The sequence below is a fragment of the Oncorhynchus keta genome, chromosome 3 (genome assembly GCF_023373465.1).
Source record: "Oncorhynchus keta strain PuntledgeMale-10-30-2019 chromosome 3, Oket_V2, whole genome shotgun sequence".
Taxonomy (NCBI): domain Eukaryota; kingdom Metazoa; phylum Chordata; class Actinopteri; order Salmoniformes; family Salmonidae; genus Oncorhynchus; species Oncorhynchus keta.
Genome location: NC_068423.1, coordinates 19,988,839 through 20,009,651, shown reverse-complemented (window position 1 = coordinate 20,009,651; position 20,813 = coordinate 19,988,839). Strand labels below are relative to the sequence as shown.

Sequence of the window (20,813 nt, the reverse complement as noted above, 5' to 3'; positions counted from 1 at the left end):
ATAGCTTACCCCACTTTCCTCCTCTCTCCATAGCTTACTCCACTTTCCTCCTCTCTCCATAGCTTACTCCACTTTCCTCCTCTCTCTCCATAGCTTACTCCACTTTCCTCCTCTCTCTCCATAGCTTACCCCACTTTCCTCCTCTCTCTCCATAGCTTACCCACTTTCCTCCTCTCTCTCCATAGCTTACTCCACTTTCCTCCTCTCTCTCCATAGCTTACCCCACTTTCCTCCTCTCTCTCCATAGCTTACTCCACTTTCCTCCTCTCTCTCCATAGCTTACTCCACTTTCCTCCTCTCTCTCCATAGCTTACTCCCACTTTCCTCCTCTCTCTCCATAGCTTAACCCACTTTCCTCATCCTCTCTACCTCCCTCTCTTTCTCTCCATAGCTTACTCCACTTGCCTCCTCTCTATCTCTTCCTCCCTAGTTTACCCCACTTTCACCCCCCTCTCTCTCTCTCTCCCCTAGCTTACCCCACTTTCCTCCTCTCTCTCTCTCTCTCTCTCTCTCTCTCTCTCTCTCACTAGCTTACCCCACTTTCATCCTCTCTCTCTCTCCCCCCCTAGTTTACCCCACTTTCCTCCTCTCTCTCTCTCTCTCTCTCTCTCTCTCTCTCTCTCTCTCTCTCTCTCTCTCTCTCTCTCTCTCTCTCTCTCTCTCTCTCTCTCTCTCTCTCTCTCTCTCTCTCTCTCTCTCTCTCTCTCTCTCTCTCTCCTCTCTCATCTCTCTCTCTCTCTCCCTCCCCCTAGCTTACCCCACTTTCATCCTCTCTCTCTCTCTCTCTCTCTCTCTCTCTCTCACACTAGCTTACCCCACTTTCCTCCTCTCGTTCTCTCCCCTAGTTTACCCCACTTTCCTCCTCTCCATTCTCTCTCCCTCCTCCTTCTTTTTTCCTAGGACATGGTGATCAATCAGCCTAGGGGCTCAGGGAGTGCAGTACCCCAACACAGGCGTGCACACACAACATAGAGGGGAATAGGACTGTGTGTGTGTGTGTGTGTGTGTGTGTGTGTGTGTGCGTGAAGTGAAGTGACAGTTCATTACTGTGTGTCTAAGTCTATGCTACTATCTATAGTCCACACTCTGCTCTAAATACTGTGACCTACTACCTGCCCACATCCTGGTTGTGTGTGAGAGAGCATTCAAGAGTCTTTACCACCCTCTAGTGAGGAACGCTGTGTAAAGGCATACAGTATGGAGAGCTAAGGAGTGAGGTTGGACTCTGTGTGGGATAGATGAAAGCAAGCTGCATGACTGCGTGTGAGGTGTATATGTGTGAGGTGTATATGTGTGAGGTGTATATGTGTGAGGTGTATATGTGTGAGGTGTATATGTGTATATGTGTGTGGTGTATATGTGGATATGTGTGTGGTGTACATGTGTGAGGTGCATATGTGTGAGGTGTATATGTGTGTGGTGTATATGTGTGTAGTGTATATGTGTGAGGTGTATATGTGTGTGGTGTTTATGTGTATATGTGTGAGGTGTATATGTGTGTAGTGTATATGTGTGTGGTGTATATGTGTGTAGTGTATATGTGTGTAGTGTATATGTGTGTGGTGTTAATGTGTGAGGTGTATATGTGTGTAGTGTATATGTGTGTGGTGTATATGTGTGTGGTGTATATGTGTGTAGTGTATATGTGTGTAGTGTATATGTGTGTGGTGTTAATGTGTGAGGTGTATATGTGTGTTGTATATGTGTGAGGTGTATATGTGTGTAGTGTATATGTGTGTAGTGTATATGTGTGAGGTGTATATGTGTGTAGTGTATATGTGTATGTATATGTGTGTAGTGTATATGTGTGTGGTGTATATGTGTGTGGTGTATATGTGTGTAGTGTATATGTGTGTGGTGTATATGTGTATATGTGTGTGGTGTTTATGTGTATATGTGTGTGGTGTATATGTGTGTGGTATATGTGTGGTGTATATGTGTGTAGTGTATATGTGTGTAGTGTATATGTGTGTAGTGTATATGTGTGTAGTGTATATGTGTGTAGTGTATATGTGTGTAGTGTATATGTGTGTGGTGTATATGTGTGTGGTGTATATGTGTGTGGTGTATATGTGTGTGGTGTATATGTGTATATGTGTGTGGTGTTTATGTGTATATGTGTGAGGTGTATATGTGTGTGGTGTATATGTGTGTGGTGTATATGTGTGTGGTGTATATGTGTGTAGTGTATATGTGTGTAGTGTATATGTGTGTAGTGTATATGTGTGAGGTGTATATGTGTGTGGTGTTAATGTGTGAGGTGTATATGTGTGTGGTGTTAATGTGTGAGGTGTATATGTGTGTAGTGTATATGTGTGTGGTGTATATGTGTGTGGTGTATATGTGTGTAGTGTATATGTGTGTAGTGTATATGTGTGAGGTGTATATGTGTGAGGTGTATATGTGTGTGGTGTATATGTGTGTGGTGTATATGTGTGTGGTGTATATGTGTGAGGTGTATATGTGTGTGGTGTATATGTGTATATGTGTGTGGTGTTTGTGTATATGTGTGTAGTGTATATGTGTGTGATGTATATGTGTGTGGTGTATATGTGTGAGATGTATATGTGTGTAGTGTATATGTGTGTGAGGTGTATATGTGTGAGGTGTATATGTGTGTAGTGTATATGTGTGTAGTGTATATGTGTGTAGTGTATATGTGTGAGGTGTATATGTGTGTGGTGTATATGTGTGTGGTGTATATGTGTGAGGTGTATATGTGTGTAGTGTTTTTGTGTGTGGTGTATATGTGTGAGGTGTATATGTGTGTGGTGTATATGTGTGTGGTGTATATGTGTGTAGTGTATATGTGTGAGGTGTATATGTGTGTAGTGTTTTTGTGTGTGGTGTATATGTGTGAGGTGTATATGTGTGTAGTGTATATGTGTGTGGTGTATATGTGTGTAGTGTATATGTGTGAGGTGTATATGTGTGTGGTGTATATGTGTGTAGTGTTTTTGTGTGTGGTGTATATGTGTGAGGTGTATATGTGTGTGGTGTATATGTGTGAGGTGTATATGTGTGAGGTGTATATGTGTGTGGTGTATATGTGTGTGGTGTATATGTGTGTGGTGTATATGTGTGAGGTGTATATGTGTGTGGTGTATATGTGTGTAGTGTTTTTGTGTGTGGTGTATATGTGTGAGGTGTATATGTGTGTGGTGTATATGTGTGTAGTGTTTTTGTGTGTGGTGTATATGGTGTATATGTGTGTGGTGTATATGTGTGAGGTGTATATGTGTGAGGTGTATATGTGTGTGGTGTATATGTGTGTGTATATGTGTATATGTGTGTGGTGTATATGTGTGTGGTGTATATGTGTGTAGTGTATATGTGTGTGGTGTATATGTGTGTGGTGTATATGTGTGTAGTGTATATGTGTGTGGTGTATATGTGTGTAGTGTATATGTGTGAGGTGTATATGTGTGTTGTGTATATGTGTGTAGTGTATATGTGTGTGGTGTATATGTGTGTAGTGTATATGTGTGTAGTGTATATGTGTGTGGTGTATATGTGTGTAGTGTATATGTGTGTGGTGTATATGTGTGTGGTGTATATGTGTGTAGTGTATATGTGTGTAGTGTATATGTGTGTGGTGTATATGTGGATATGTGTGTGGTGTACATGTGTGAGGTGCATATGTGTGAGGTGTATATGTGTGTGGTGTATATGTGTGTAGTGTATATGTGTGAGGTGTATATGTGTGTGGTGTTTATGTGTATATGTGTGAGGTGTATATGTGTGTAGTGTATATGTGTGTGGTGTATATGTGTGTAGTGTATATGTGTGTAGTGTATATGTGTGTGGTGTTAATGTGTGAGGTGTATATGTGTGTAGTGTATATGTGTGTGGTGTATATGTGTGTGGTGTATATGTGTGTAGTGTATATGTGTGTAGTGTATATGTGTGTGGTGTTAATGTGTGAGGTGTATATGTGTGTAGTGTATATGTGTGAGGTGTATATGTGTGTAGTGTATATGTGTGTAGTGTATATGTGTGAGGTGTATATGTGTGTAGTGTATATGTGTGTAGTGTATATGTGTGTGGTGTATATGTGTGTGGTGTATATGTGTGTAGTGTATATGTGTGTGGTGTATATGTGTATATGTGTGTGGTGTTTATGTGTATATGTGTGTGGTGTATATGTGTGTGGTGTATATGTGTGTGGTGTATATGTGTGTAGTGTATATGTGTGTAGTGTATATGTGTGTGGTGTATATGTGTGTAGTGTATATGTGTGTAGTGTATATGTGTGTAGTGTATATGTGTGTGGTGTATATGTGTGTGGTGTATATGTGTGTGGTGTATATGTGTGTGGTGTATATGTGTATATGTGTGTGGTGTTTATGTGTATATGTGTGAGGTGTATATGTGTGTGGTGTATATGTGTGTGGTGTATATGTGTGTGGTGTATATGTGTGTAGTGTATATGTGTATATGTGTGTGGTGTTTATGTGTATATGTGTGTAGTGTATATGTGTGTGATGTATATGTGTGTGGTGTATATGTGTGAGATGTATATGTGTGTAGTGTATATGTGTGTGATGTATATGTGTGAGGTGTATATGTGTGTAGTGTATATGTGTGTAGTGTATATGTGTGTAGTGTATATGTGTGAGGTGTATATGTGTGTGGTGTATATGTGTGTGGTGTATATGTGTGAGGTGTATATGTGTGTAGTGTTTTTGTGTGTGGTGTATATGTGTGAGGTGTATATGTGTGTGGTGTATATGTGTGTGGTGTATATGTGTGTAGTGTATATGTGTGAGGTGTATATGTGTGTAGTGTTTTTGTGTGTGGTGTATATGTGTGAGGTGTATATGTGTGTAGTGTATATGTGTGTGGTGTATATGTGTGTAGTGTATATGTGTGAGGTGTATATGTGTGTGGTGTATATGTGTGTAGTGTTTTTGTGTGTGGTGTATATGTGTGAGGTGTATATGTGTGTGGTGTATATGTGTGAGGTGTATATGTGTGAGGTGTATATGTGTGTGGTGTATATGTGTGTGGTGTATATGTGTGTGGTGTATATGTGTGAGGTGTATATGTGTGTGGTGTATATGTGTGTAGTGTTTTTGTGTGTGGTGTATATGTGTGAGGTGTATATGTGTGTGGTGTATATGTGTGTAGTGTTTTTGTGTGTGGTGTATATGGTGTATATGTGTGTGGTGTATATGTGTGAGGTGTATATGTGTGAGGTGTATATGTGTGTGGTGTATATGTGTGTAGTGTATATGTGTGTGGTGTATATGTGTGTGGTGTATATGTGTGTGGTGTATATGTGTGTAGTGTATATGTGTGTGGTGTATATGTGTGTGGTGTATATGTGTGTAGTGTATATGTGTGAGGTGTATATGTGTGTGGTGTATATGTGTGTAGTGTATATGTGTGAGGTGTATATGTGTGTTGTGTATATGTGTGTAGTGTATATGTGTGTGGTGTATATGTGTGTAGTGTATATGTGTGTAGTGTATATGTGTGTGGTGTATATGTGTGTAGTGTATATGTGTGTGGTGTATATGTGTGTAGTGTATATGTGTGTAGTGTATATGTGTGTGGTGTATATGTGTGTAGTGTATATGTGTGAGGTGTATATGTGTGTGGTGTTGTAACGGTTTTGACTTGAGGTTATTATTTATAGGGGTGCCAGGTAGGTTGTGCCTACCAGAGAAAACATTGGTTTCTCCTTTTAGTTTGGGTGGGAATGAGTCCCATCTGGTCCGTCAAGTCTACACCAATACAAAGGACGTATGTAAAAGTCAGGATGGAAATAAACTTTTCATAAACCCTTAAAACATTGAAAAGAACTTCAAAAACAACTATATTCTGTTGCGTGGGTTGTATTAGCAACAACAATGATTACACACACACATATAATAATATCACAATGAGTTCTGGTTCCTCCAGAAATGTCCTGTACCTCGGGCCTAAAAGAGTCCTGCCCGGTAAAGGAGTTCAGTGAACTCAAGTGACTTTTGTCACGCGATGTTTGTCCGTTCATTCCGTGTAGCGTAAACCCAGTACTAAACATACAATCAATATAACAATTACTTTACCACAGAACTTTAAAGCGGATCAACTCTTAAGTAAGTCCTCAACTACCACTAACTACACAAATCACAGTATACATCACATCCAAACAAATGAAATACCGTATACAAAAACCGATCCTGGGTAAACTCTCTTAGGCTACAAAACACACGTTTAACGGTAACAAAACAAACGGAATAGAGAAGCTTCGGAACTGAGGGTTGAACACATCCTCATGCACGTCTCCATCACAACCCCACTTTCGCACAGCTGATGCTGGCTATTTAATTGGGAATTAAAGGAAAGCGCCCTATTGCAAGGAGCTGCACTGAGACGGTTCAGAAAATTCAGGGCCGTCACACACCCTCCCCTGGAAAAAGCCGACCATTGCCCTGGAAGGCACATCTTGGTCGGGGAAACCGAGAAAGGTCTCCTCATCACTTTCCTCTACAAAAATATTCATTACTTTTGGAGCTCACGCTCCTCAGCTGAGGGGTCACAGGCCTTAAGGTGCGAGACTTCTGGGTCTGGGAATCCGAGAAAAGTCTCCTCACTTTCCTCTTCAAAGATATCCAGGACCTTGCGGCGCTCAATCGCCTCCAATTCCTCAGCCGAGGGGTAACAGGCCTTAAGGCGTGAGACATGAACAACGCGCATATCTTCACCCGTGTCCTCTTTCACCACTCGGTAGTTCAAAGGGCCCATCTGCTCCACAATCCTATATGGTCCTTGCCATTTAGGAGCGAGCTTGGCCGAGAAGAATTGTTCAGCTTTCGAGTAAGGATGAGAGCGAAGCCACACCCGATCACGAAGCTGGAACTGCATGTCTCGTCTGTTCTTATCATAATTTCTCTTCTGCTTGAGTCGAGCCTGGATCATGTTCTTTGAGACAAGAGCTCTCAAGTCATGGAGATGGCCTACCTGGTCATAGCAAGCAGCGTCTGGAGTAAGCTGCTGGGGCTGTAGCACCATATCCAAGGGTCCTCGGAGAGGACGACTTAGGTTCAGCTCTGCAGGTGTGACTCCAGTGGACTCTTGCACCGCAGAATTCAGGGCAAATCGAAACTCGTGAAGGTGCTTGTCCCAGTGTTTGTGCTGGGTCCCTACATAGGAAGCAATCATTGTCTTCAAGGTTCGATTTACTCTCTCAGTGAGATTGGTCTGTGGGTGATAGGCCGTGGTCAACTTCTGTCTCAGGTTCCATCTTTGGCAGGTCTCCTCAAAGAGATCAGAGACAAATTGGGAACCTCGATCAGACAGGATGTAATCAGGCACTCCCCAGCGAGTCAGGATCTCTTTCGTAAGGATGTTAGAGACGGTCCTTGCTGTGGCCTGACGCAGGGAAAAGAGCTCCACCCACTTTGAATAATAATCAACAAAAACAAGCATGTACACATTCTGATTGGAGCTTCTAGGAAATGGACCCATCAAATCCACTCCTAACATTTCCCAAGGTCGGGTAACCACCGTTTGCTGCAACTTGCCAGCAGGCTTTCTACCTTCTGGTTTGTACATTTGACAAACCTGACAATTTCGGATGTGTGACTTCACATCCATGCTCAGATGTGGCCAGTACAGTAACGCTTGCAACCGCTTGTAGGTTTTGAACCTGCCCAAATGACCAGCTAATGGGTCTTCATGGAAATGTTGAAGCAGTTGTAGGCGTAGAGTTTCCGGTATGTACATTTGGTAGAGTGTTCTGTGAGGTAGTTGTACGACTCGGTAGACTTTATCTTCAATGATGGTCAGCTTTGTGGTAGGATTGACCATCTTTTCTCCATCTTCCAGGATAGTCTGGTACAAAGCCTGTACTTCTGGATCATCCTGTTGAGCTTTCCATATGGCCTCATCAGAGATGGGAAAGTCCGTTTTGGGCGAGTCTCGACTGCTTGACAGGACAGTAGCACATGTAAGATGAGGGCCACAGTTATCACAAGCAGGAGCTCTGGACAAGGCATCTGGAACAGTGTTGTATTTTCCTTTCCTGTATTCCACTGCAAATGTGAACTCTTGCAACCGTAGAGCCCATCTTATGAGTCTGGTGCTTGGTTTGTTGGTCTTGAACACCCACACAAGGGAGGAATGGTCAGTGACCACAGTGAAGTGTCTTCCCTCCAGGTAGTACCTCCACTTTTCCAAAGCCCAGACAACTGCAAGGCACTCTTGCTCTGTTGTGGAATAGTTCCGTTCTGCTCCATTCAATGTCCGACTGGCGAACGCTAGCACTTCTTCAGTGCCAAGTCCAGTCTGTTGGACTAGGACAGCACCAAGTCCAACATCACTTGCATCAGTGTAAACAACAAAAGGGCAATCAAAGTTGGGATGACCTAAAATGGGAGGTGTGACGAGATGTCGTTTCAGGGTTTCAAAGGAAGTCTGGCACTCTGCCGTCCATTGGAATTTCACTCCTTTTCGCTTCAACGCGTTGAGGGGTTCTGCCACCTGGGAGAAGTTCGACACAAACCGATGGTACCATCCAGCCATACCAAGGAACCGTTGAAGGGCCTTGAGTGTGGTTGGCACAGGGAAGTCTTGTACAGCCTTTGTCTTTTCAGGATCCACATGAATGCCGTCGAAAGACACAATATGGCCAAGGAACTTCAGGGAGGTTTGGCAGAAGTTGCTCTTCTTCATATTTAAGGTCAGACCAGCTTCTCTTAGCTTGTCCAACACTGCTTGAAGATCTTGAAAGTGTCTTTCTCTGTTCTGAGAGTAGATAATTATATCGTCCAGGTAGACGAAACAGATCTTCCCTTTGAGCTCACCTAACGCAATCTCCATGAGTCTTTGGAAAGTGGCAGGGGCATTCTTTAATCCAAAGGGCATCACCTTAAAGGAAAACAAGCCCTCGGCACAGACAAACGCAGTCTTGTCCTTGCTTTCCTGGTCCATCTCAACCTGCCAATAACCACTATTGAGGTCAAGGGTAGTGAACACAACAGCGCCAGACAATGACTCCAGGATCTCATGGATGGTGGGAAGAGGATAGGCATCAGTCTGGGAAACATTGTTGGTCTTCCTATAGTCCACACAAAATCTAAGACCACCAGTCTTTTTTGGGATGAGGACAACAGGAGCAGCCCAGGGAGAGGAGGAACGTTCTATTATATCTTGTGTTAACATATCATTAATGAGTCCCTTTTGGATGATTAGCTTCGCTGGGGACAAACGATATGGCTTTTGCTTGATCGGCATTTCCTGTGTAAGGAATATTTTGTGCTTCAGGAGCCTGGTGCGTCCCAGCTTTGAAGTACATACATCAGCATTATTCTGCAGCTGTTCCAACAGCCTTAACTCCTCTGGCTGTTCCAGCTGAGCTCTTCTCACAGCCTGTAAAAGGAGATCGTCAGAAGGATTATCGAGGGTTAGTGGTACCGGAGCAATGGCAGAGAAGACTGCCACATTTGAACCCCAATCATGTAACTTCATAGCTTCTGATTGGAAGAAATGCTTCTCGCTCGGATTGTATGGAAACCAGTAGCAATTGTGTGCGATATCAATCTGGACACCACTGAAGTACATGAAATCAATTCCCAACACGACAGGAAAAGCAAGGTTCCTGGTTTGTAGGATAACAGAAGGAATCATATAGGAGCGGTTACACAGGCGGAACTCTACCTCACTCCATCCAAGTGGTCGTCTAGCCTCACCATCAGCCAGATAGAGTGGACCTTCTGTCCACGGCTTCAAGTTGTATTGTGGACCGTTAACCTCCTTCCACAGTTTCTCATTGAGCAGTGTGTAGGATGACCCGGTATCCAAGATGGCTCTTCCTGTCCATGGGCCTATGGACAGGGGTAACACCAGTTGGTGCGGTATTAACTGAAAGGAAGGAGATGTCGATGGGGGGGCGTAGGCAGTGACTCTTGGGGTTTCAGCTCTGGTTAAAGCACCCAGAGAAGGATGGTCATTGCTGCGAAGAGAGTTAGGTGTGTTGGCCTGTTGTGATTTGTGGTTTCTGGAAGGGTTTACTTGATACGGTCTTGGACATGTAGCTGAATAATGTCCCTTTTGGCTACATCTCCAACAAAACATGAGAGGGGTCTTGGCTGGAGACTCTGGCTGTTGTTGATGGTCTGTCTTGGGTAACTGTTTGGGTGTCTGTTTCTTTCTCTGGTCATATTGCTGTTGGCATTCTCTGTCCTTCTCAAACTGCTGTCCCAAGCGAACCAGTCCATCGACAGTGGTGACTCGTTCTCGGAGTTGACTGGCTAGTAGTGGGTTGATGTTCTTCAAGATCAATTTAATGACCTCTTCCTCCTCAATGCCAGGTTTCCACCTTCTGCACAGGGAGTGGTAACCGTATGCAAAGTCACGGATACTCTCTTTCTCTCCTTGTACTCGATTTCTGACTCTGTCTGCCAATTCATCTGTGTAGTCCTCAGATAGAAATGCAGAGGAAAACTTGGCCTCAAAGTCAGCCCAGGAGGTAGTGGCCACATCCCACCAGTCTCGAGCTGTCCCATGCAACACATTCCTCAATGTGGCAAGGAGTTCTTCGTCAGCCAGGGGATTGAGGGCAAGAAAGTCACGACATCTTTCTAGATACATTAGCGGATCAGGACTGTCATCTTTTTTCCCAAAGGTGGGAAATTGCAATTTAATGGGCATCGCCCCCACATGACGTCTACTCAAATCACCATGAACAAACGAGCTAGGAGGGATTGAGGAAGTAGAGGGGAGGGCGTTATCGGACAATGAAAATGAACACCAGGATGCATGGTGGATTGCATCCTGCAAGGGGTGGCTGCAGCATGGCCTGGTCTTGGCTGTTCAGAGGTGCCAGCTTGGCCCTCAGTGGTCTGAACTGAAGTGGACACCAGGGAAACTCTGTGTAAGGAGTTGTGCCTAATGGAGGCCATGTCCACAGACACGTCATCCAACATTTTAACACAATTAGAGAGCTCTGTCTGCAAGTGGTCTACAGTGTTAACCATGGGAGAAAAAACAGAATTAACGTCCTTGAGGACCTCAGTGTGGTGATGTTGCAGGCGCCATTGGAGAGTGGCAGTGAGTTGGTTTCGTTGGTAGTCAAACTGCCTGTCCATGGCACCAGTCATTTCCCGTCGTCCACTCTCACTGAGCTCTGTCAGCGTGTGGGTTAGAGTGCTCAGTGAGTTTCTGAATTCCATGGCACTCTGTTGTTGCTCTTCCCTCAGACATTTGAATTTATGGTGGATAAGAGTTTGGAGATGTTGTTGAGTCCGACGAATATCAAGGATGTCACCTTGAAGTTGTAAGAATACAACCTCTGGAGATAAACCAGACAATGGAGGAAGGTTGGGTGTCAGAGGGAGGACTAGCTCAGTACTTCCACACAGATCCATGTCAATAAGTGAGTAACTGGTTAGACCTCCTGTGGCCTGTGGCTCAGGCCGAGCATTCAGATTCCCAGGGCTCTGGCCCAGATCAACTCCATTATCTCCATTCACATTATGATTTGTATTGTCAGCTTGATGGTCAGAATGGCCCTGTGTATTCCCATTGACAGGTATGACATGGATGAGCACATTATCTTGGGGTGAATCCATTGTTTTAATTCCACACAAAATATTTGCTTTGGTTAGTTCTCAATGTTGAGCTGTCCCATCTGGGGTGCCATTTTTTATGTAACGGTTTTGACTTGAGGTTATTATTTATAGGGGTGCCAGGTAGGTTGTGCCTACCAGAGAAAACATTGGTTTCTCCTTTTAGTTTGGGTGGAAATGAGTCCCATCTGGTCCGTCAAGTCTACACCAATACAAAGGACGTATGTAAAAGTCAGGATGGAAATAAACTTTTCATAAACCCTTAAAACATTGAAAAGAACTTCAAAAACAACTATATTCTGTTGCGTGGGTTGTATTAGCAACAACAATGATTACACACACACATATAATAATATCACAATGAGTTCTGGTTCCTCCAGAAATGTCCTGTACCTCGGGCCTAAAAAGAGTCCTGCCCGGTAAAGGAGTTCAGTGAACTCAAGTGACTTTTGTCACGCGATGTTTGTCCGTTCATTCCGTGTAGCGTAAACCCAGTACTAAACATACAATCAATATAACAATTACTTTACCACAGAACTTTAAAGCGGATCAACTCTTAAGTAAGTCCTCAACTACCACTAACTACACAAATCACAGTATACATCACATCCAAACAAATGAAATACCGTATACAAAAAGGTGGTAGTCAGTCGGTCAGTCAGACAATCCAATCCGCCAATAGATCTCCAGCGGAGAAAGGCCACGAAGAACGGAGAGGTGTAGTCCAGGGACGCGATGAGTGGATCCGATCCTGGGTAAACTCTCTTAGGCTACAAAACACACGTTTAACGGTAACAAAACAAACGGAATAGAGAAGCTTCGGAACTGAGGGTTGAACACATCCTCATGCACGTCTCCATCACAACCCCACTTTCGCACAGCTGATGCTGGCTATTTAATTGGGAATTAAAGGGAAAGCGCCCTATTGCAAGGAGCTGCACTGAGACGGTTCAGAAAAATTCAGGGCCGTCACAGTGTATATGTGTGTAGTGTATATGTGTGTGGTGTATATGTGTGTAGTGTATATGTGTGTGATGTATATGTGTGTGGTGTATATGTGTGTAGTGTTTTTGTGTGTGGTGTATATGTGTGAGGTGTATATGTGTGTAGTGTATATGTGTGTAGTGTATATGTGTGTAGTGTATATGTGTGTGGTGTATATGTGTGTGGTGTATATGTGTGTAGTGTATATGTGTGTAGTGTATATGTGTGTAGTGTATATGTGTGTGGTGTATATGTGTGTAGTGTATATGTGTGTGGTGTATATGTGTGTAGTGTATATGTGTGAGGTGTATATGTGTGTGGTGTATATGTGTGTAGTGTATATGTGTGTGGTGTATATGTGTGTAGTGTATATGTGTGAGGTGTATATGTGTGTGGTGTATATGTGTGTGGTGTATATGTGTGAGGTGTATATGTGTGTAGTGTTTTTGTGTGTGGTGTATATGTGTGAGGTGTATATGTGTGTGGTGTATATGTGTGTAGTGTATATGTGTGTAGTGTATATGTGTGTGGTGTATATGTGTGTGGTGTATATGTGTGTAGTGTATATGTGTGAGGTGTATATGTGTGTGGTGTATATGTGTGTGGTGTATATGTGTGTAGTGTATATGTGTGAGGTGTATATGTGTGTGGTGTATATGTGTGTGGTGTATATGTGTGTGGTGTATATGTGTGTAGTGTATATGTGTGAGGTGTATATGTGTGTGATGTATATGTGTGTGGTGTATATGTGTGTGGTGTATATGTGTGTAGTGTATATGTGTGTAGTGTATATGTGTGTGGTGTATATGTGTGTGGTGTATATGTGTGTAGTGTATATGTGTGAGGTGTATATGTGTGTGGTGTATATGTGTGTAGTGTATATGTGTGAGGTGTATATGTGTGTAGTGTATATGTGTGTGATGTATATGTGTGTGGTGTATATGTGTGTAGTGTTTTTGTGTGTGGTGTATATGTGTGAGGTGTATATGTGTGTGGTGTATATGTGTGTGGTGTATATGTGTGTGGTGTATATGTGTGTGGTGTATATGTGTGTGGTGTATATGTGTGTGGTGTATATGTGTGTGGTGTATATGTGTGTGGTGTATATGTGTGTGGTGTATATGTGTGAGGTGTATATGTGTGTAGTGTTTTTGTGTGTGGTGTATATGTGTGAGGTGTATATGTGTGTGGTGTATATGTGTGTGGTGTATATGTGTGTAGTGTATATGTGTGTGGTGTATATGTGTGAGGTGTATATGTGTGTAGTGTATATGTGTGTAGTGTATATGTGTGTAGTGTATATGTGTGTAGTGTATATGTGTGTGGTGTATATGTGTGTGGTGTATATGTGTGTAGTGTATATGTGTGAGGTGTATATGTGTGTGGTGTATATGTGTGTGGTGTATATGTGTGTAGTGTATATGTGTGAGGTGTATATGTGTGTGATGTATATGTGTGTGGTGTATATGTGTGTGGTGTATATGTGTGTAGTGTATATGTGTGTAGTGTATATGTGTGTGGTGTATATGTGTGTGGTGTATATGTGTGTAGTGTATATGTGTGAGGTGTATATGTGTGTGGTGTATATGTGTGTAGTGTATATGTGTGAGGTGTATATGTGTGTAGTGTATATGTGTGTGATGTATATGTGTGTGGTGTATATGTGTGTAGTGTTTTTGTGTGTGGTGTATATGTGTGAGGTGTATATGTGTGAGGTGTATATGTGTGTGGTGTATATGTGTGTGGTGTATATGTGTGTGGTGTATATGTGTGTGGTGTATATGTGTGTGGTGTATATGTGTGTGGTGTATATGTGTGTGGTGTATATGTGTGTGGTGTATATGTGTGTGGTGTATATGTGTGTAGTGTATATGTGTGAGGTGTATATGTGTGTGGTGTTTTTGTGTGTGGTGTATATGTGTGAGGTGTATATGTGTGTAGTGTTTTTGTGTGTGGTGTATATGTGTGAGGTGTATATGTGTGAGGTGTATATGTGTGTAGTGTATATGTGTGTAGTGTATATGTGTGTAGTGTATATGTGTGTAGTGTATATGTGTGTAGTGTATATGCTACGTATGTGTTGTTAGCAGGACGAGTCATGTTTTATTACAAAACATACTTACAGCCAATACCTTTGTTTGAGAGTTAAAAAAAATATTTTAAAACCAAGACGACTAATCCTTGAGGGCTTTACTCAGTCAAAGCAGGTTTATGTTTCTGGTATAAGTCAATAATATTCTAAAATCATTTGAATATGCTTCTCTTTTTGGTTTCGTTCTCTATACATTACTTTGTTTGGTGGAGCCTCAGCTTGTATCCTTGACATTCCTACAGAAGGGTCTGAGTGTGGCTGTCTCCATCTGAATAAAAGTGTATTAGTTATCCCCCCAATATCGTCATCACTTCATTAAAAATACAACATATCTTTGTGACGTGGCTCTAATCCTCTTATCTGTTAATTAGCAATGTGTTGTCAGATATTGGGGCGATTCCATACAAGAATGTCCCAAAGATATTTAAGATGTTTTGGGACTGAAATCCATAGAAAGGATGTGTGGCATACTGTTGAACACTGTTTAGAGAAATAACTGAAATATGTGACTTAATATGTGACTTATGTGAATAGAGGAGGGGAGGGTGATACAGGAGGAGAAGGGAATAGAGGAGGGGAGGGTGATACAGGAGGAGAGGGGAATAGAGGAGGAGAGGGGAATAGACGAGGGGAGGGTGATACAGGAGGAGAAGGGAATAGAGGAGGGAGGGTGATACAGGAGGGGAGGGTGATACAGGAGGAGAGGGGAATAGAGGAGGGGAGGGTGATACAGGAGGAGAGGGGAATAGAGGAGGGGACGGTGATACAGGAGGAGAGGGGGATAAAGGAGGGGAGGGTGATACAGGAGGAGAAGGGAATAGAGGAGGAGAGGGGAATAGAGGAGGGGAGGGTGATACAGGAGGAGAGGGGAATAGAGGAGGGGAGGGTGATACAGGAGGAGAAGGGAATAGAGGAGGGGAATAGAAGAAGGGAGGGTGATACAGGAGGAGAGGGGAATAGAGGAGGGGAGGGGAATAGAGGAGGGGAGGGTGATACAGGAGGAGAGGGGAATAGAGGAGGAGAGGGGAATAGAGGAGGGGAGGGTGATACAGGAGGAGAAGGGAATAGAGGAGGGAGGGTGATACAGGAGGGGAGGGTGATACAGGAGGAGAGGGGAATAGAGGAGGGGAGGGTGATACAGGAGGAGAGGGGGATAGAGGAGGGGAGGGTGATACAGGAGGGAAGGGTGATACAGGAGGAGAGGGGAATAGAGGAGGAGAGGGGGATAGAGGAGGGGAGGGTGATACAGGAGGAGAGGGGAATAGAGGAGGGGAGGGTGATACAGGAGGAGAGGGGATAGAGGAGGGGAGGGTGATACAGGAGGAGAGGGGATAGAGGAGGGGAGGGTGATACAGGAGGAGAGGGTGATACAGGAGGAGAGGGTGATACAGGAGGAGAGGGGATACAGGAGGAGAGGGGAATAGAGGAGGGGACGGTGATACAGGAGGAGAGGGGGATAAAGGAGGGGAGGGTGATACAGGAGGAGAAGGGAATAGAGGAGGAGAGGGGAATAGAGGAGGGGAGGGTGATACAGGAGGAGAGGGGAATAGAGGAGGGGAGGGTGATACAGGAGGAGAAGGGAATAGAGGAGGGGAATAGAAGAAGGGAGGGTGATACAGGAGGAGAGGGGAATAGAGGAGGGGAGGGGAATAGAGGAGGGGAGGGTGATACAGGAGGAGAAGGGAATAGAGGAGGGAGGGTGATACAGGAGGGGAGGGTGATACAGGAGGAGAGGGGAATAGAGGAGGGGAGGGTGATACAGGAGGAGAGGGGAATAGAGGAGGGGACGGTGATACAGGAGGAGAGGGGGATAAAGGAGGGGAGGGTGATACAGGAGGAGAAGGGAATAGAGGAGGAGAGGGGAATAGAGGAGGGGAGGGTGATACAGGAGGAGAGGGGAATAGAGGAGGGAGGGTGATACAGGAGGGGAGGGTGATACAGGAGGAGAGGGGAATAGAGGAGGTGAGGGTGATACAGGAGGAGAGGGGAATAGAGGAGGGGACGGTGATACAGGAGGAGAGGGGGATAAAGGAGGGAGGGTGATACAGGAGGAGAAGGGAATAGAGGAGGAGAGGGGAATAGAGGAGGGAGGGTGATACAGGAGGAGAGGGGAATAGAGGAGGGAGGGTGATACAGGAGGAGAAGGGAATAGAGGAGGGGAATAGAAGAAGGAGGGTGATACAGGAGGAGAGGGGAATAGAGGAGGGGAGGGGAATAGAGGAGGGGAGGGTGATACAGGAGGAGAGGGGAATAGAGGAGGAGAGGGGAATAGAGGAGGGGAGGGTGATACAGGAGGAGAAGGGAATAGAGGAGGGGACGGTGATACAGGAGGAGAGGGGGATAAAGGAGGGGAGGGTGATACAGGAGGAGAAGGGAATAGAGGAGGAGAGGGGAATAGAGGAGGGGAGGGTGATACAGGAGGAGAGGGGAATAGAGGAGGGGAGGGTGATACAGGAGGAGAAGGGAATAGAGGAGGGGAATAGAAGAAGGGAGGGTGATACAGGAGGAGAGGGGAATAGAGGAGGGGAGGGGAATAGAGGAGGGGAGGGTGATACAGGAGGAGAGGGGAATAGAGGAGGAGAGGGGAATAGAGGAGGGGAGGGTGATACAGGAGGAGAAGGGAATAGAGGAGGGAGGGGGATACAGGAGGGGAGGGTGATACAGGAGGAGAGGGGAATATAGGAGGGGAGGGTGATACAGGAGGAGAGGGGGATAGAGGAGGGGAGGGTGATACAGGAGGGGAGGGTGATACAGGAGGAGAGGGGAATAGAGGAGGAGAGGGGGATAGAGGAGGGGAGGGTGATACAGGAGGAGAGGGGAATAGAGGAGGGGAGGGTGATACAGGAGGAGAGGGGATAGAGGAGGGGAGGGTGATACAGGAGGAGAGGGGATAGAGGAGGGGAGGGTGATACAGGAGGAGAGGGTGATACAGGAGGAGAGGGTGATACAGGAGGAGAGGGGATACAGGAGGAGAGGGGAATAGAGGAGGGGAGGGTGATACAGGAGGAGAAGGGAATAGAGGAGGGGAAGGGAATAGAGGATGGGAGGGTGATACAGGAGGAGAGGGGAATAGAGGAGGGGAGGGGAATAGAGGAGGGGAGGGTGATACAGGAGGAGAGGGGAATAGAGGAGGGGAGGGTGATACAGGAGGAGAGGGGAATAGAGGAGGGGATGGTGATAAAGGAGGAGAAGGGAATAGAGGGGAGGGTGATACAGGAGGAGAAGGGAATAGAGGAGGGGAGAGTGATACAGGAGGAGAGGGGAATAGAGGAGGGGAGGGTGATACAGGAGGAGAAGGGAATAGAGGAGGGGAGGGGAATAGAGGAGGGGAGGGTGATACAGGAGGAGAGGGGAATAGAGGAGGGGAGGGTGATACAGGAGGAGAGGGGAATAGAGGAGGGGGGGATACAGGAGGAGAGGGTGATACAGGAGGAGAGGGTGATACAGGAGGGGAGGGGGATACAGGAGGAGAGGGTGATACAGGAGGAGAGGGTGATACAGGAGGGGAGGGTGATACAGGAGGAGAGGGGAATAGCGGAGGGGAGGGGGATACAGGAGGAGAGGGTGATACAGGAGGAGAGGGTGATACAGGAGGAGAGGGGGATAGAGGAGGAGAGGGGGATAGAGGAGGGGTAGGATGATAGAGGAGGAGAGGGGAATAGAGGAGGAGAGAGGAATACAGGAGGAGAGGGTGATACAGGAGGAGAGGGTGATACAGGAGGAGAGGGGGATAGAGGAGGCGAGGGGGATAGAGGAGGGGAGGATGATACAGGAGGAGAGGGGAATAGAGGAGGAGAGAGGGATACAGGAGGAGAGGGGAATACAGGAGGAGAGGGGAATACAGGAGGAGAGGGTGATACAGGAGGAGAGGTGGATAGAGGAGGAGAGGGGAATAGAGGAGGAGAGGGGAATAGAGGGGGAGAGGGGAATAGAGGAGGGGAGGGTGATACAGGAGGAGAGGGGAATAGAGGAGGGGAAGGGAATAGAGGAGGGGAGAGTGATACAGGAGGAGAGGGGAATAGAGGAGGGGAGGGTGATACAGGAGGAGAGGGGAATAGAGGAGGGGAAGGGAATAGAGGAGGGGAGAGTGATACAGGAGGAGAGGGGAATAGAGGAGGGGGGTGATACAGGAGGAGAAGGGAATAGAGGAGGAGAGGGGAATAGAGGAGGGGAGGGTGATACAGGAGGAGAGGGGAATAGAGGAGGGGAGGGTGATACAGGAGGAGAGGGGAATAGAGGAGGGGATGGTGATACAGGAGGAGAGGGGAATAGAGGAGGGGAGGGTGATACAGGAGGAGAGGGGAATAGAGGAGGGGAGGGTGATACAGGAGGAGAGGGGAATAGAGGAGGGGAGGGTGATACAGGAGGAGAAGGGAATAGAGGAGGAGAGGGGAATAGAGGAGGGGAGGGTGATACAGGAGGAGAGGGGAATAGAGGAGGGGAGGGTGATACAGGAGGAGAGGGGAATAGAGGAGGGGAGGGTGATACAGGAGGAGAGGGGAATAGAGGAGGGGAGGGTGATACAGGAGGAGAAGGGAATAGAGGAGGGGAGGGGAATAGAGGAGGGGAGGGTGATACAGGAGGAGAGGGGAATAGAGGAGGGGAGGGTGATACAGGAGGAGAGGGGAATAGAGGAGGGGAGGGGGATACAGGAGGAGAGGGTGATACAGGAGGAGAGGGGGATAGAGGAGGAGAGGGGGATAGAGGAGGAGAGGGGAATAGAGGAGGAGAGGGGAATAGAGGAGGAGAGGGGGCTAGAGGAGGGGAGGATGATACAGGAGGAGAAGGGAATGGAGGAGGTGGGGGGATACAGGAGGAGAGGGGAATAGAGGAGGGGATGCGGTGATACAGGAGGAGAGGGGGATAGAGGAGGAGAGGGGAATAGAGGAGGGGAGGGGGCTAGAGGAGGGGAGGATGATACAGGAGGAGAAGGGAATGGAGGAGGTGGGGGGGATACAGGAGGAGAGGGGAATAGAGGAGGGGAGGGTGATACAGGAGGAGAGGGGAATAGAGGAGGGGATGGTGATACAGGAGGAGAGGGTGATACAGGAGGAGAGGGGGATAGAGGAGGAGAGGGGGATAGAGGAGGGGATGATGATAGAGGAGGAGAGGGGAATAGAGGAGGAGAGGGGAATACAGGAGGAGAGGGGGATACAGGAGGAGGGGAGGGTGATACAGGAGGAGAGGGGGATAGAGGAGGGGAGGGGAATAGAGGAGGGGAGGGTGATACAGGAGGAGAGGGGAATAGAGGAGGGGAGGGTGATACAGGAGGAGAGGGGAATAGAGGAGGGGAGGGGGATACAGGAGTAGAGGGGAATAGAGGAGGGGAGGGGGATACAGGAGGAGAGGGTGATACAGGAGGAGAGGGGGATAGAGGAGGATAGGGGGATAGAGGAGGGGATGGTGATAGAATAGGAGAGGGGAATAGAGGAGGAGAGGGGAATACAGGAGGAGAGGGGGATACAGGAGGAGAGGGTGATACAGGGGGAGAGGGGGATAGAGGAGGAGAGGGGGATAGAGGAGGGGAGGATGATACAGGGGGAGAAGGGAATGGAGGAGGTGAGGGGGATACAGGAGGAGAGGGGAATACAGGAGGAGAGGGTGATACAGGAGAGGGGGATAGAGGAGGAGAGGGGAATAGAGGAGGAGAGGGGAATAGAGGAGGAGAGGGGGATAGAGGAGGGGAGGATGATACAGGAGGAGAAGGGAATGGAGGAGGTGAGGGGGATACAGGAGGAGAGGGGAATACAGGAGGAGAGGGTGATACAGGAGGAGAGGGTGATACTGGAGGAGAGGGGGAGAATCTGAATTGGGCTTGAGTTTCTTCTTCTGTAAACCGAGGGAAAGTTTAAAAAGAGGACTCATTTTTGTATCTGTGCCATTATGGTGTCTGTGACAACATCTCCATTTTAAAGTTGTTTTATTTTGTGTTTGCAAAAAGCATTAAGTTACTATTGGTAATTCACCACCACCTACAATGGTGGAGTCCTGAAACAAATATTCTGTGTAATTCATTTTATTGTAGCCAGTAGGTGGCGGTGATATAGTTTAAAGACATTTACAAACCAGAGAGCTCAATTTGAAGAAGAAGACGATGCTCTGTTCTTTGGCTGATCACTCCCACCCAACCTATAGGAATCCCCGACCTAGATGACCACTTTAAAATGGTGGAAGGCCTC

The 20,813-nt window shown here is 46.3% G+C and overlaps 1 long non-coding RNA gene across 6 annotated transcripts; it reads left to right on the top strand.

Annotated features, from left to right (window-relative positions):
* The first annotated feature begins 1,929 nt into the window (after positions 1–1,929).
* LOC127914791 (uncharacterized) lies at positions 1,930–5,384 on the top strand. Of its 6 annotated transcripts, none has more exons than XR_008089333.1 (4): positions 1,945–2,004; positions 2,607–2,666; positions 4,002–4,031; positions 5,184–5,234. It is a non-coding gene; the product is annotated as an uncharacterized LOC127914791 (long non-coding RNA). The 6 variants fall into 6 exon arrangements; XR_008089331.1 differs by lacking the exons at positions 4,002–4,031; positions 5,184–5,234 and adding exons at positions 3,957–4,001; positions 5,349–5,384 and having other exon boundaries at positions 1,960–2,019; XR_008089328.1 differs by having other exon boundaries at positions 1,960–2,019.
* Positions 5,385–20,813: the final 15,429 nt, after the last annotated feature.